A 12301-nucleotide genomic window follows, 5' to 3' on the forward strand; every position below is an offset into this window, starting at 1 on the left:
GGGGTTTAAACTAGATGTGCAGGGGGCAGGGATCCAGATCCAGAGGGTTGGTCAGAAGGTGCTTGGGGTTAAATGTGTAGAAGGTTTGGGTGATCTTGAGAAGGTCATCAAAATTCAGGGTGCAATTTGCCCGATGGAAGTTCAAGGAGCTGGGTTAGGTACAGTAGACAGTGTCTTAAGCAAAGAGAGGAGGAATGGGCTAAGAATTCTATACTTGAATGCGCGTAGTGTCAGAAATAAGACAGATGAGCTTGAAGCTCAGATGAAAATGGGGAACTACGATATTGTTGGGATAACGGAGACATGGCTGCAAGGGGATCAGGCCTGGGAATTGAGTGTACCAGGGTATACGTGCTATCGTAGAGACAGAAATATGGGAAGAGGGGGTGGGGTGGCCCTGTTGGTGAGGAATGAGATTCAGTCCTTAGCAAGAGGTGACTTGGGAACAGGGGAAGTAGAGTCTGTGTGGATTGAGCTGAGGAACAGTAAGGGTAAAAAGACCCTAATGGGTGTTGTGTACAGGCCCCCAAACAGTAGCGTGGATATTGGGTACAAGTTGATTAGGGAGTTAACATTGGCATGTGCTAAAGGCAATGCAGTCGTTATGGGAGATTTCAACATGCAGGTGAACTGGGAGAATCAGGTTGGTGCTGGACCCCAGGATAGGGAGTTTGTGGAGTGTCTAAGGGATGTATTTTTGGAACAGCTTGTGCTTGAGCCAACCAGGAACGAGGCTATTTTGGACTTGGTGATGTGTAATGAACAGGAATTGATAAGTGTCTTGAAGTAAAGGAGCCATTAGCAAGTAGTGATCATAACATGATAAGTTTTTATCTACAATTTGAGAGGGATAGGGGCAGATCAGAGGTGTCAGTGTTGCAATTAAATAAAGGAGACTACGGAGCCATGAGGGAAGAGCTGGCCAAAGTTAAATGGGCGGATGCCCTGGCAGGAAAGACAGTGGATCAGCAGTGGCAGATATTCTTGGGCATAATACAAAAGATGCAAATGCAGTTCATTCCAATGAGAAGGAAGGATTCAAAGAGTGGGAAGGGGCCACAGTGGTTGACAAAGGAAGTCAGAGATTGTATAGCATTAAAGAAAAAGAAGTATGACAGGGCTAAGATGAGTGGGAATACAGATGATTGGGAAAGTTTTAAGGAACAGCAGATCTTAACTAAAAAAGTAATACGGAGAGAAAAAAATCAGGTATGAGCTCAGTCTAGCCAGGAATATAAAAGGGGATAGCAAAAGCTTTTTTAGCTATGTGAAGAGAAAGAAGATAGTTAAGAACAATGTTGGCCCCTTGAAGAATGAATTGGGAGAAATTGTTATGGGAAACAGGGAAATGGCAACAGAATTTAATGCATACTTTAGATCTGTCTTCACCAGGGAGGACACAAGCAATCTCCCAGATGTGTGGATGGGCCAGGGTCATAAGATATCAGAGGAATTGAGACAGATTGACATTAGGAAAGAAACTGTGATGAGTAGACTGGTAGGACTGAAGGCTAATAAATCCCCGGGTCCAGATGGTCTGCATCCGAGGGTTCTAAAAGAGGTGGCTCAGAAAATTGCGGATGCATTGGTGATCATTTTCCAATGTTCCTTAGATTCAGGATCAGTTCCTGAAGATTGGAGAGTGGCTAATGTTATCCCACTTTTCAAGAAGGGAGGGAAGGAGAAAAAGAGAACTATTGCCCTGTTAGCCTAACGTCAGTCGTGGGGAAGATGCTTGAGTCCATTATTAAGGACGAAATAGTGGCACATCTAGATGGCAGAAATAGGATTAGGCCGAGCCAGCATGGATTTACCAAGGGCAAATCATGCTTGACTAATCTGTTGGAGTTTTTTGAGGGTGTAACAAGGATGTTAGACGAGGGTAAGCCAGTGGATGTTGTATACCTAGATTTTCAGAAGGCATTCGATAAGGTGCCACATAGGAGATTGGTGAGTAAAATCAGAGCTCATGGCATTGGGGGCAGGGTTTCAACATGGATAGAAAACTGGTTGGCAGATAGAAAGCAAAGGGTAGCAGTGAATGGGTGTTTCTCGGACTGACTGGAGGTGACTAGTGGGGTACCACAGGGCTCTGTATTGGGACCACAGCTCTTTACGATTTATGTCAACGATTTAGATGAGGGCATTGAAAACTATATCAGCAAGTTTGCTGATGATACTAAACTGGGTGGCAGTGTGACATGCGAAGAGGACGTTAGGAGAATACAGGGAGACTTGGATAGGCTGGGTGAGTGGGCAGATACTTGGCAGATGTCATTCAATGTGAATAAATGTGAAGTTATCCACTTTGGAAGCAGGAACAAGAGGGCAGAGTATTGTCTGAATGGTGTAGAGTTAGGAAAGGGGGAAATGCAAAGAGACCTAGGAGTCCTAGTTCACCAGTCAATGAAGGTGAATGAGCAAGTGCAACAGGCAGTGAAGAGGGCAAATGGAATGTTGGTCTTTTTTACAAGGGGAATTGAGTACAAGAGCAAGGATGTCCTTTTGCATTTGTACAGGGCCCTGGTGAGACCACACCTGGAATATTATGTACAGTTTTGGTCTCCAGGTTTAAGGAAGGACATTCTGGCAATTGAGAAAGTGCAGCGTAGATTCATTAGGTTGATTCCTGGGATGGCACGGCTGCCTTACGCAGAGAGATTGGAGAGATTGGGCTTGTACACGCTGGAATTGAAGAGATTGAGAGGGGATCTGATTGAAACATTTAAGATAATTAGAGGATTTGATAGGATTGAGGCAGGAAATATGTTCCAGATGTTGGGAGAGTCCAGTACCAGAGGGCATGGATTGAGAATAAGAGGTCAGTTATTTAAAACAGAGTTGAGGAAGAGCTTCTTCTCCCAGAGAGTTGTGGAGGTGTGGAATGCACTGCCTCAGAAAACGGTGGAGGCCAATTCTCTGGATGCTTTCAAGAAGGAGCTAGATAGATATCTGATGGATAGGGGAATCAAGGGATATGGGGACAAGGCAGGGACTGGGTATTGATAGTGAATGGTCAGCCATGATCTCAGAATGGCGGTGCAGACTCGAGGGGCCGAATGGTCTACTTCTGCACCTATTGTCTATTGACACGGACTGAGTTCTGGGAGAGAGGTTGGACTTGTTAAGAATGTCCTTGCTGGAGCTTGGGAGAAGGAAGAGTGATCTCATGGGGGTGTATAAAATTCTCAGTGATGTGGATTGAGTCAGTACACTCATTGACGAGCCAGAGGGCACAAGTTTACAGTGAAAGGGCAGAGGTTTAATAAGGACTTTAGGGCAACTTTTTCACCAAAGGCTAGTCAGTATTTGGAATAAGCTACCACAGGAAGTGATTGAGGCAGGTATGTTAGCAATATTTGCAAGGTACTTGGATAGGAAAGGTTTCGAAGGATTCTGGCCAAATCTAAGCAAATGGATCTACCTTAGATAGGCACTTTGGCTAGTATGGACCATTTGGGACAAAGGGCCTGTTTCCACACTTTATGATTCTACGAGATGGTTGGGCTTCAATGACATAGACAGTGAAGAGCTGGACCCTGGAACTTATTCCTGTGGCTCGTCCCAGTCTGGATGTGATTATTCCTGAACAGGAGAGATCTGCAGATGCTGAATCTCTCCCAAATCCAAAACAACACATAGAAAATGCTGGAGGAACTCAGCAGGTCAGGCAGCATCTATGGAGAGGAATAAACAGACGGCATTTCATTTCATGCTTAGACTCTTTGTTTCCAGTTCTGAAGAAGAGTCTTGGGCTGAAGTGTTGACTGTTTATTCATTTTGGTAGGTGCTGCCTGACCTGCTGAGTTCCTCCATCATTTAGTGTATGAAGTTTATTCCTGTTGTTTCCTGTCAGTTCGGCAGTCCAAGGTCCACACGGGTCTATTGCTGTCAATACTGTGTTGAACTTTTGTTTAATTGTCACTGCCTGCCCCTTATCAAAGAACTGTTGAAGGTTCAAACACACCACATCACCTTATCTGTTCAATAGTTACAACCTGAGCAATCGGCAGAGAGTTGGCCGGGTGTGATTTCTCTTTGATCATTCTGCACTGACTCTGCCCAGTCCAATTTCTAGCTGCTTTCCATCCCCTCCCTCCTTCAAATCCTGGGCTGCACGCCATCTAGTCCTGAGGGCTTATCGCCTTCTCACTCATTTCACCAGCAATAAATGTTATCGCATCATTAATTTCCACTGCTCATTCACTCTCAGTCCATTGGACTTCATTATTTCTGGGAGGTTTTCTGTATCCCCCTGTGTGAAAGGCAGACATAAGATATTCGTTGAACCTCTGTAATTCCATTGATACTTCCTCAATTTCTGAGAGTTCCTTGCTTCTTCTGTTTTCACTTCAGATCCTATAAAAAGCAAAAGTTTATTTGATTTGTTAGCTATTTCCCCACTTCACCAAATAACTTTAAGGGAGAGGGCAGGGAAATGGCGATAGAGGGAGAGAGAAAGAGAAGGAAGAGAGAGAGAGAGAGAGAAATAAAATGAGGTAGAATGACAAATGGATGGAAAGAGCAAGTGAGGCCAAAGCCAGGGAGTGAAGGGAAGGGAGAGGGAGAAGGAGGTGGGAGAGAGACAGAGGGTGAGAGAGTTTTAAAAAGACAGAGTGGGAAGAAGAGAGGGAATCCTAAAATCTCAGAAAATTTACAATACAGGAGTAGTCTTTCAACGTTCATATCGTACAGGAACAGTTCCACCCCCTGGGTCTATCCCACTATCCCACACTGGGTCTGTACCACTGTGGGTCATGGCCCATCACCCGCTGTGGGGAGGGTCTCTGTCTCTTCCCTATCAGGCAGTGTTCCAGACCCACACCATCTGGGGAAATGCCTTTCCTCCTCTCCCCTCTATTCAAGTCCCTGTTCCTGTAAACCTCTGCATCTGGTCTCAGGGAACTTGCTCCTTCCTATTTGTTTTGGCCAGACTATTCACCATTTCACATCCCTCATCATCTCCTTGCTGCGTCCTTTGTTTAAAAAAAAACTTCCCCAGCTTCTCTTGTCTCTCCTCACAGTGACAGTCTTCCAGACACACCAATGTCCTTGTAAATTGACCCCTCCACCCTCTCCAGTGTGACCACAGTTCTTCTGGAATGTGGTCAGGCTGGGGTGTAACTAGTGTGGGACACAGCTTTGGTGTCTCATCCCTGATCTTTTCTCTTTCTCAGGAATGAGAATGACCCTTCTAATTCTATGGCTTCTGAGGTGACTGATGAATCAGATTCAGAGTCAGGTTTACTATCACCAGCAGACGTCATGAAATTTGTTAACTTTAGGGCAACAGTACAAAGAAATACATGATAAATATACAGGAAAAACACTGAATTACAGTAAGTATGTATATACCCATTAAATAGTTAAAAGAAGTAGTGCAAAAAATACTGAAATAAAGGGTTCAATATCCATTTAGAAATTGGATGGTAGAGGGGAAGAAGCTGTTTCTGAATCACTGAGTGTCTGCCCTCAGGCTTCTGAACCGCCTTCCTGACGATAACATTGAGAAGAGGCATATCCTGGGTGGTGGGGGTCCTTAATGTTGGGCACCACTTTCCCAAGGCACCTTTCCTTGATGATGTCTTGGATACTACAGAGGCTGGTATCCATGATAGAGCTATTTTTACAAGTTTTTGCAACTTACTTTGATTTTATGCAGTAGCCTCACCCCCCATACCAGAAAGTGATACAGCCAGTCAGAATCCTCTCCATGGTACATTTGTAGAAGTTTTTGAGTGTTTTCGAGCTGATAAACCAAATCACCTCAGACTCCTAATGAAATATAGCTGTTGTCTTGCCTTTATAGCTGCATCAATATGTTAATGTCCAGGTTAGGTCCTCAGCGATATTGATACCCAGGAACTTGAAACGGCTCACTCTCTCCACTTCTGATCCCTCCATGAGGATTGGTTTGTGTTCCCTCATTTTACCCTTTCTGAAGCTCTTTGGTCTTTCTGACGTTGAGTGCAAGTTTGTTGCTGTGACACCACTTAACTAACTGGTATATCTCACTTCTGTATGCATTTTCATCAGCATCTGAAATTCTGTCAACAATGTTTATATCATCAGCAAATTTATAGCTATGCCTAATCGCACATTCCGTCATTGGTATAGAGAGAGTAGAGCAGAGGGCTAAGCACACACCCCTGAGGAGCGCCAGTGTTGATCATCCACACAGATTGTGGTCTTCCAGTTAGTAAGTTGAGGACCAGTTGCGGAGGGGAGGTACAGAGACTTTTCAATCAGGACTGTAGGAATCATGATGTTAAATGCTGAGCTATATTCAATAAACAGCATGCTGACGTAAGTGCATTGTCCAGGTGATCCAAGGCCACGTGAAGAACCATTCAGAATGTTTCGGCTGTAGACCTTTTGTGGCGATAGGCAAATTGATGTTGGTCCAGTTCCTTCTTGGGACAGGTGCTGATCCTAGCCTTGACCAAACTGTCAGAAGTATTTTGTCGCCATGGATGTGAGCACTACTGGACAATGGTCGTTAAGGCAGCTCTTCTTGGGCACTGGTATAATTGTTACTCTTTTGAAGCAGGTGGGAACTTCTGAATGTAGCAGTGAGACATTTAAAATGTTTTTGAATACCCCTCCAGTTGGTTGGCACAGGTTTCAGAGTCTTACCAGCTACTTCATCAGGCCCTGTTAGCTTGCGAGGATTAACCCTCTTGAAAGACTGCTTGACATCGGCCTCCGAGACAGAGATCACAGGGTAATCAGATGTTGCAGGGATCCTCCCAGACATGTTTATTCTCCCTTTCAAAATAAGCAAGATAGGCTTTGAGTTCATCTGGTAGTGAAGCATTGCTGCCATTTCATGATGTTGGGTTTCACTTTGTAGGAAGTAATGTCTTGCAAACCTTGCCAGATTTCATGTGCATCCAATGTCTCCTCCAATCTCTCTAGGAATTGTTTCTTTGCTCTTGAAATCGCCCTGCACAAGTCATACCTAGTTTTATTGTACAGACCTGGATCACCAGACTTATATGCCCCAGGTCTAGCCCTCAGCAGACTATGTACCTCCTGGTTCATCCCTCTGTCAGCCTGGTGATCTCTTCCCATGATGGATCTGGGAACAGAGGTGTGGGAATCTGGTGTCGAGCTTGTGAATGATGTGGTCTATCCAATGGACAGGGTGTAACTGGGGCTTCCATGCTGGGGATGTTGGTCTGGGAGAGGTCACTGATATTGGTTGACTGATCCTTCCAGTGGATTGGGAGGGGTTTGTGGGGATAGTGTTGGTGTTGTATCTGTCCAGTACCTTGAGGAGCCTGCAGCAGGTGGTCCAAATTGCAGTGGGACCAGGTCCTTGCTGAGACAGGGTTGCCCACTAGACCATGTCTTGTCTAAAGAGGTCTTTGCCCTTTTCCATGATCAACTGAAGGTGATGATGACAGTCACCATCAATGTTCTCCTTCAACAAGAGGTAGCTCCTAAGAAGTAGTCCATTTCCCAGGATCTCAGCTTGGACCTGTTGTACAGTGGTGACAAGTTGCTGAATGTTGGGTGTGAACCCACTCTGTTGCACTTCACTGAAGATGATCTTGAAGCCCAGCAGTGACTACACGCTGCAACTCAATGACTGACATCAGGGTAACCTTGGTCATGGAGGTATCTGCAGAGGAGTCTTCCTGCTGTCTACCTTGAGAATGGTTTCAAAGGTACATTTAAGGTCAGAGAAATGTATACATTATATATCCTGAAATTCTTTTTCTTGGCAACCATCCACGAAAATGGAGGAGTGCCCCAAAGAATGAATGCCACTTAAATGATAGAACCCCAAAGCACACCGCAGCTCCCCCTCCCACATGTAAGCAGCAGCAAAGCAACAATCCCCCTCCCCACCAGCAAAAAAAGTATCATGCCCCCCCCCACTGAGCATTCAAGGGTGTAGCAAAACATCAATAAAAACACAGACTTGCAGTACCTCAAAGATTACTCGTTCACCTGGTAATTCCACATAACACACTTGCGTGGCCAAGTGACTAAGGCGTCAGTCTAGTGATCTGAAGGTTGCCTGTTCAAGCCTCAGCTGAGGCAGCGTGTTGTGTCCTTGAGCAAGGCACTTAACCACACATTGCTCTGTGACAACACCGGAGCCAAGCTGTATTGGCCTAGTGCCTTTCCCTTGGACAACATCGGTGGCATGGAGAGGAGAGACTTGCAGCATGGGCAACTGCTGGTCTTCCATACAACCTTTCCCAGGCCTCAGTCAACATCAAAATTGATGGACAGCTGAAGAAAAAGATATACTGCAGGTTCTCTCTGTCCCTAATAAGGGAAAAAGAGGTGTCTCAGTTACCACCAGCTCCTCCTCTTAAGTGACTCCCTAAATTTCAGTGTGGATTTTCTCATTGCAGAGGCACCATTTTGTTACAAATGTCTGCTTGTTTTGAAAGAGAGAATAAAACTACAGCTATGAGGATCCCTGCAGTACCCGGTGATCCTGTGATCCCTGTCTCAGAGGCCACTGTAAGGCTGTCTTTCAAGAGGATGTATCCTCACAAGGTGACAGGCCCTAATGGGTTCTGCTGGTAAGGCTCTGAAAACCTGTGCCAACCAACTGACAGGAGTATTCAAAGACATTTTCAATCTCTTACTGCTACAATCAGAAGTTCCCACCTGCTTCAAAAGGGCAACAATTATACCAGTGCCCAAGAAGAGCAGTGTGAGCTGCCTTAATGACTATCATCCAGTAGCACTCACATCTACCGTGATGAAGTGCTTTAAGAGGTTGGATGTGGCTAGAATTAACTTATGTCTCAGCGAGGACCTGGACCTACCCGCAATTTGTCTATCACCACAATAGGACTATGGCAGAAGCAAACTTATTGGCTCTTCCCTCGGCCTTGGATTGGGACAATACAAATACCTAGGTCAGGGTGCTATTTATTGACCACAGCTCAGCATTTAGCAGTTCTGTTTTAGAAGTTCCAGAATCAGAACCTCTGTACCCCTCTCCTCAGTCCTCAACATTCTAACTGGAAGACGATAGTCTGGTAATAATACCTCCTCCTGGATGATGCTGTACTTTGGCGCACCTTAGGGATGTATGCTTAGCCCACTACTCTACCCTCTCTACACCCATGACTCTGTGGCTAGGCATAGCTCAAATACCATCTGTAAATTTGCTGACAATATAACCATTGTTGGCAGAATCACAGATGGTGACGTGAAGGCTTGCGGGAGCGAGATATCTCAGCTAATTGAGTGGTGTCGCAGCAACAACCTTGCATTCAATGTCAGTAACACCAAAGAACCGATTGTGGACCTCAGAAAGGGTAAGATGAGGGAACACACACCAGCCCTCATAGAGGGGTCAGAAGTGAAAAGACTGAGGTAGTTAAGTTCCTGTGTGTCAATATCTCAGAGGATCTAAGCTGGACCCACCACAATGATGCAGCTACAAAGAAGGCATGATAGCAGCTATATTTCATTAGGAGTTTGAGGAGATTTGGTATGTCACCACAGTCACTCAGATTGCCACAGATGTACCGTGGAGAGCATTCTAACTGGCTGCATCACCGTTTGGTGGGCGGGGGGGGGGCGGGTCTACTGCAAAGGCTCGAAGTAAGCTGCAAAGACTTGTAAACTTAGTCAGCTCCTTCATGAGCACTCACCCCTGTAGTATCCAGGAGCAGTGCCTCAAAAGGGTGGCGTCCAACATTAAGGACCGCCATCACCAGAGTCATACCCTGTTCTCATTGCTACCATCGGGGAGTGTAAAGGCACACACTCAGTGATCCAGGAACAGCTTCTTCCCCTCTGTCATCCGATTCCTGAATGGACAATGAATCCATGAACACCACCTCATGGTTTTTAATTTCTACTTTTGCACTACTATTTTATATATATATATATTTGGTGTAATTCACAGTTTTTTCTCTCTATATTATGTATCACAATGTACTGCTGCTGCAAAGACAACAAATTTCACAGCATATGCTGGTGATACTAAACCTGATTCTGAATGGGAATAGAAGTAGGACATTTGACTCTTAGGTATCATAGTAGTGTAGTTATTACAGTTCTGGGCATTCCAGAATTCAGGGTTCAATTCCAATGCCCTCTGTAAGGAGCTTATATGTCCTCCCTGTGGAATGCATGGGTTTCCCATGTGCTCCAGTTTCCTCCCACAGTCCAAAGACTGTGTTGATTGGGTTGGTAGTTGGTCATTGTAAATTGTCCTGTGATTAGGTTAGGGTTAATTGGGGTTGTGGAGTTGCTGGGGCAGCTTGGCTTGAAGAGTCAAGGACTAGCTCTGTGTGGTATTGCTAAATAACTAAACCTGCTCCCCATTCAAACTGATCATTGTTTCTGCTTTCTCCTCACATCTCTTACACTCCCCCCCCCCCGAAGAACAAGGTCTCGCTCCTAGAATGCATATATCATCAACTACTTCCCACGATCAAGTCCACTTGCTCCGAGAAGGAAATTCCTCTAGACTTGGGTTTAAATAGCTTTTCCTTTATGGTTACTGAACCTGCTCCAACACCTAGTGGCTGTCAGGAACATCCATTCTTTCCACATCCAATCAGCAAGGTAGAATTTGGTACATCATGCCTTCTGTGTGTTTAAACTTTAGTGGGTAAATTGGTAAATCTATATATTATTGTCACACGTACCGAGACATAGTGAAAAACTTTGTTTTACTCACATTGCAAACAGGTTCATTGCATCAATGCTTGAGGTCCTACAAGGAAAATGTTAACATAGTGCAGAATAAAGTGTTACAGAAAAGCTGCAGTCAGTCCTTGAACATAGTGGTGGCACCTGTTTTCAAACCTTTGTATCTTCTGCCTGACTGGACTCCATCATGGGCACTGGCCTCCCTAGTATCTAGGACATCTTCAAGGAGAGATACCTCAGAAAGCTGGGGTCTTTTAAGGACCCCCCATCACCCAAGACATGCCCTCTTCTCATTGCTACCATCTGAGAGGAGGTACAGGAGCCTGAAGGCACACTTAACATTTCAGAAACACCTTCTTCCCCTCCGCCATCAGAGTTCTGAATGGCCGTTGAACCCATGAATACTACCAGTCTTGTGGTGGTGGTTGTGAGTTGGGAAAAGAGAATGCCTGGGGTGGGTGGGGTATTTAATTACACTGGCTGCTTTGCCCCGGCAGCTGGATCTCCACACGTCGTTCCTGCCGTACTGAGGGGCTGGTGTGGTGAACTTCCCGCTCAGTGAGCATGAGGGAGAGGCTGTCCCCGTGTGACCCAGTGCCTGTACAAGGCAGCCCCTCTCCACCAGGAAGGTGGCAGGCTATTTGCTGCTGCCCTTGCAGTGACACCTGGCTTTCCCTTTCCCAGCCCATCCTAATCCCGATGCATCGCTAAAGTGAGCTTCACCTCGGCACCTTCCCGGTCCCAGTCCCGACCAAGGGTATCGACCCGAAACGACTCGCTGAGTTTCCCCAGCAGTCGGTGATTCCAGCCTCCGCATCGTGCCACGGCTCCGGGAGGATGGCAGAAGATACCCACAGCCTCGCAGCTAGGACGGGATGCCATCAAGCAACGGGCCCTTTGGCCCATCGTGTCTGTGCCGGCCGCTGTCCCCATCTTTCCTAATCCCATTCCCAGCACTCCGTCCACACCTTCATACCTTGGTAATTGACACGCTGGCCCAGACACTCCGGCGTGTGAGAGTTTCTGTTCTCACCATCAGACCCCTCAGGCAGTGCGTTCCAGTTTCCAATCCACCTCGTTATGATCTTGCACCTTTTGGTTTACCTGCACTGCACTTTCTCGGTGTCTGTTAGACTTTATTTTGCATTGTTATTGTTTTACCTTGTTCCACCTCAGCGTATCGTGTGGTGAATTGATCTGCATGAACAGTGTGAAGACAAACTTTTCTGAATCGGGTCTAATATCACCGGCTTATGTCGAGAGATTTGCTGTGTTGTGGCAGCAGTACAATAATAAAACTATATATATAATCACAGAAGTGTGTGTATAAATATTAATCATTGTAGCTTATATATAATTAAATAAGTAGTGCAAAAAGACTGGTAGTATTCATGGGTTCAATGGCAATTCAGAAATTTGATGGCGGAGAAGAAGGTATTTCTGAAATGTTAAGTGTGCCTTCAGGCTCATGTACCTCCTCTCAGATGGTAGCAATGAGAAGAGGGCATGTCCTTGGTGATGGGGGTCCTTAAAAGACGCCGGCTTTCTGAGGCATCGCTCCTTGAAGACGTCCTAGATACTACGGAGGATAGTACCCATGATGGCGCTAAGATATCCTGGAACATGTGACAATAATAAATTACCAATCTTCTTAAACATT

This window comes from Hypanus sabinus, chromosome 25 (assembly GCF_030144855.1).
Source record: "Hypanus sabinus isolate sHypSab1 chromosome 25, sHypSab1.hap1, whole genome shotgun sequence".
Classification (NCBI taxonomy): domain Eukaryota; kingdom Metazoa; phylum Chordata; class Chondrichthyes; order Myliobatiformes; family Dasyatidae; genus Hypanus; species Hypanus sabinus.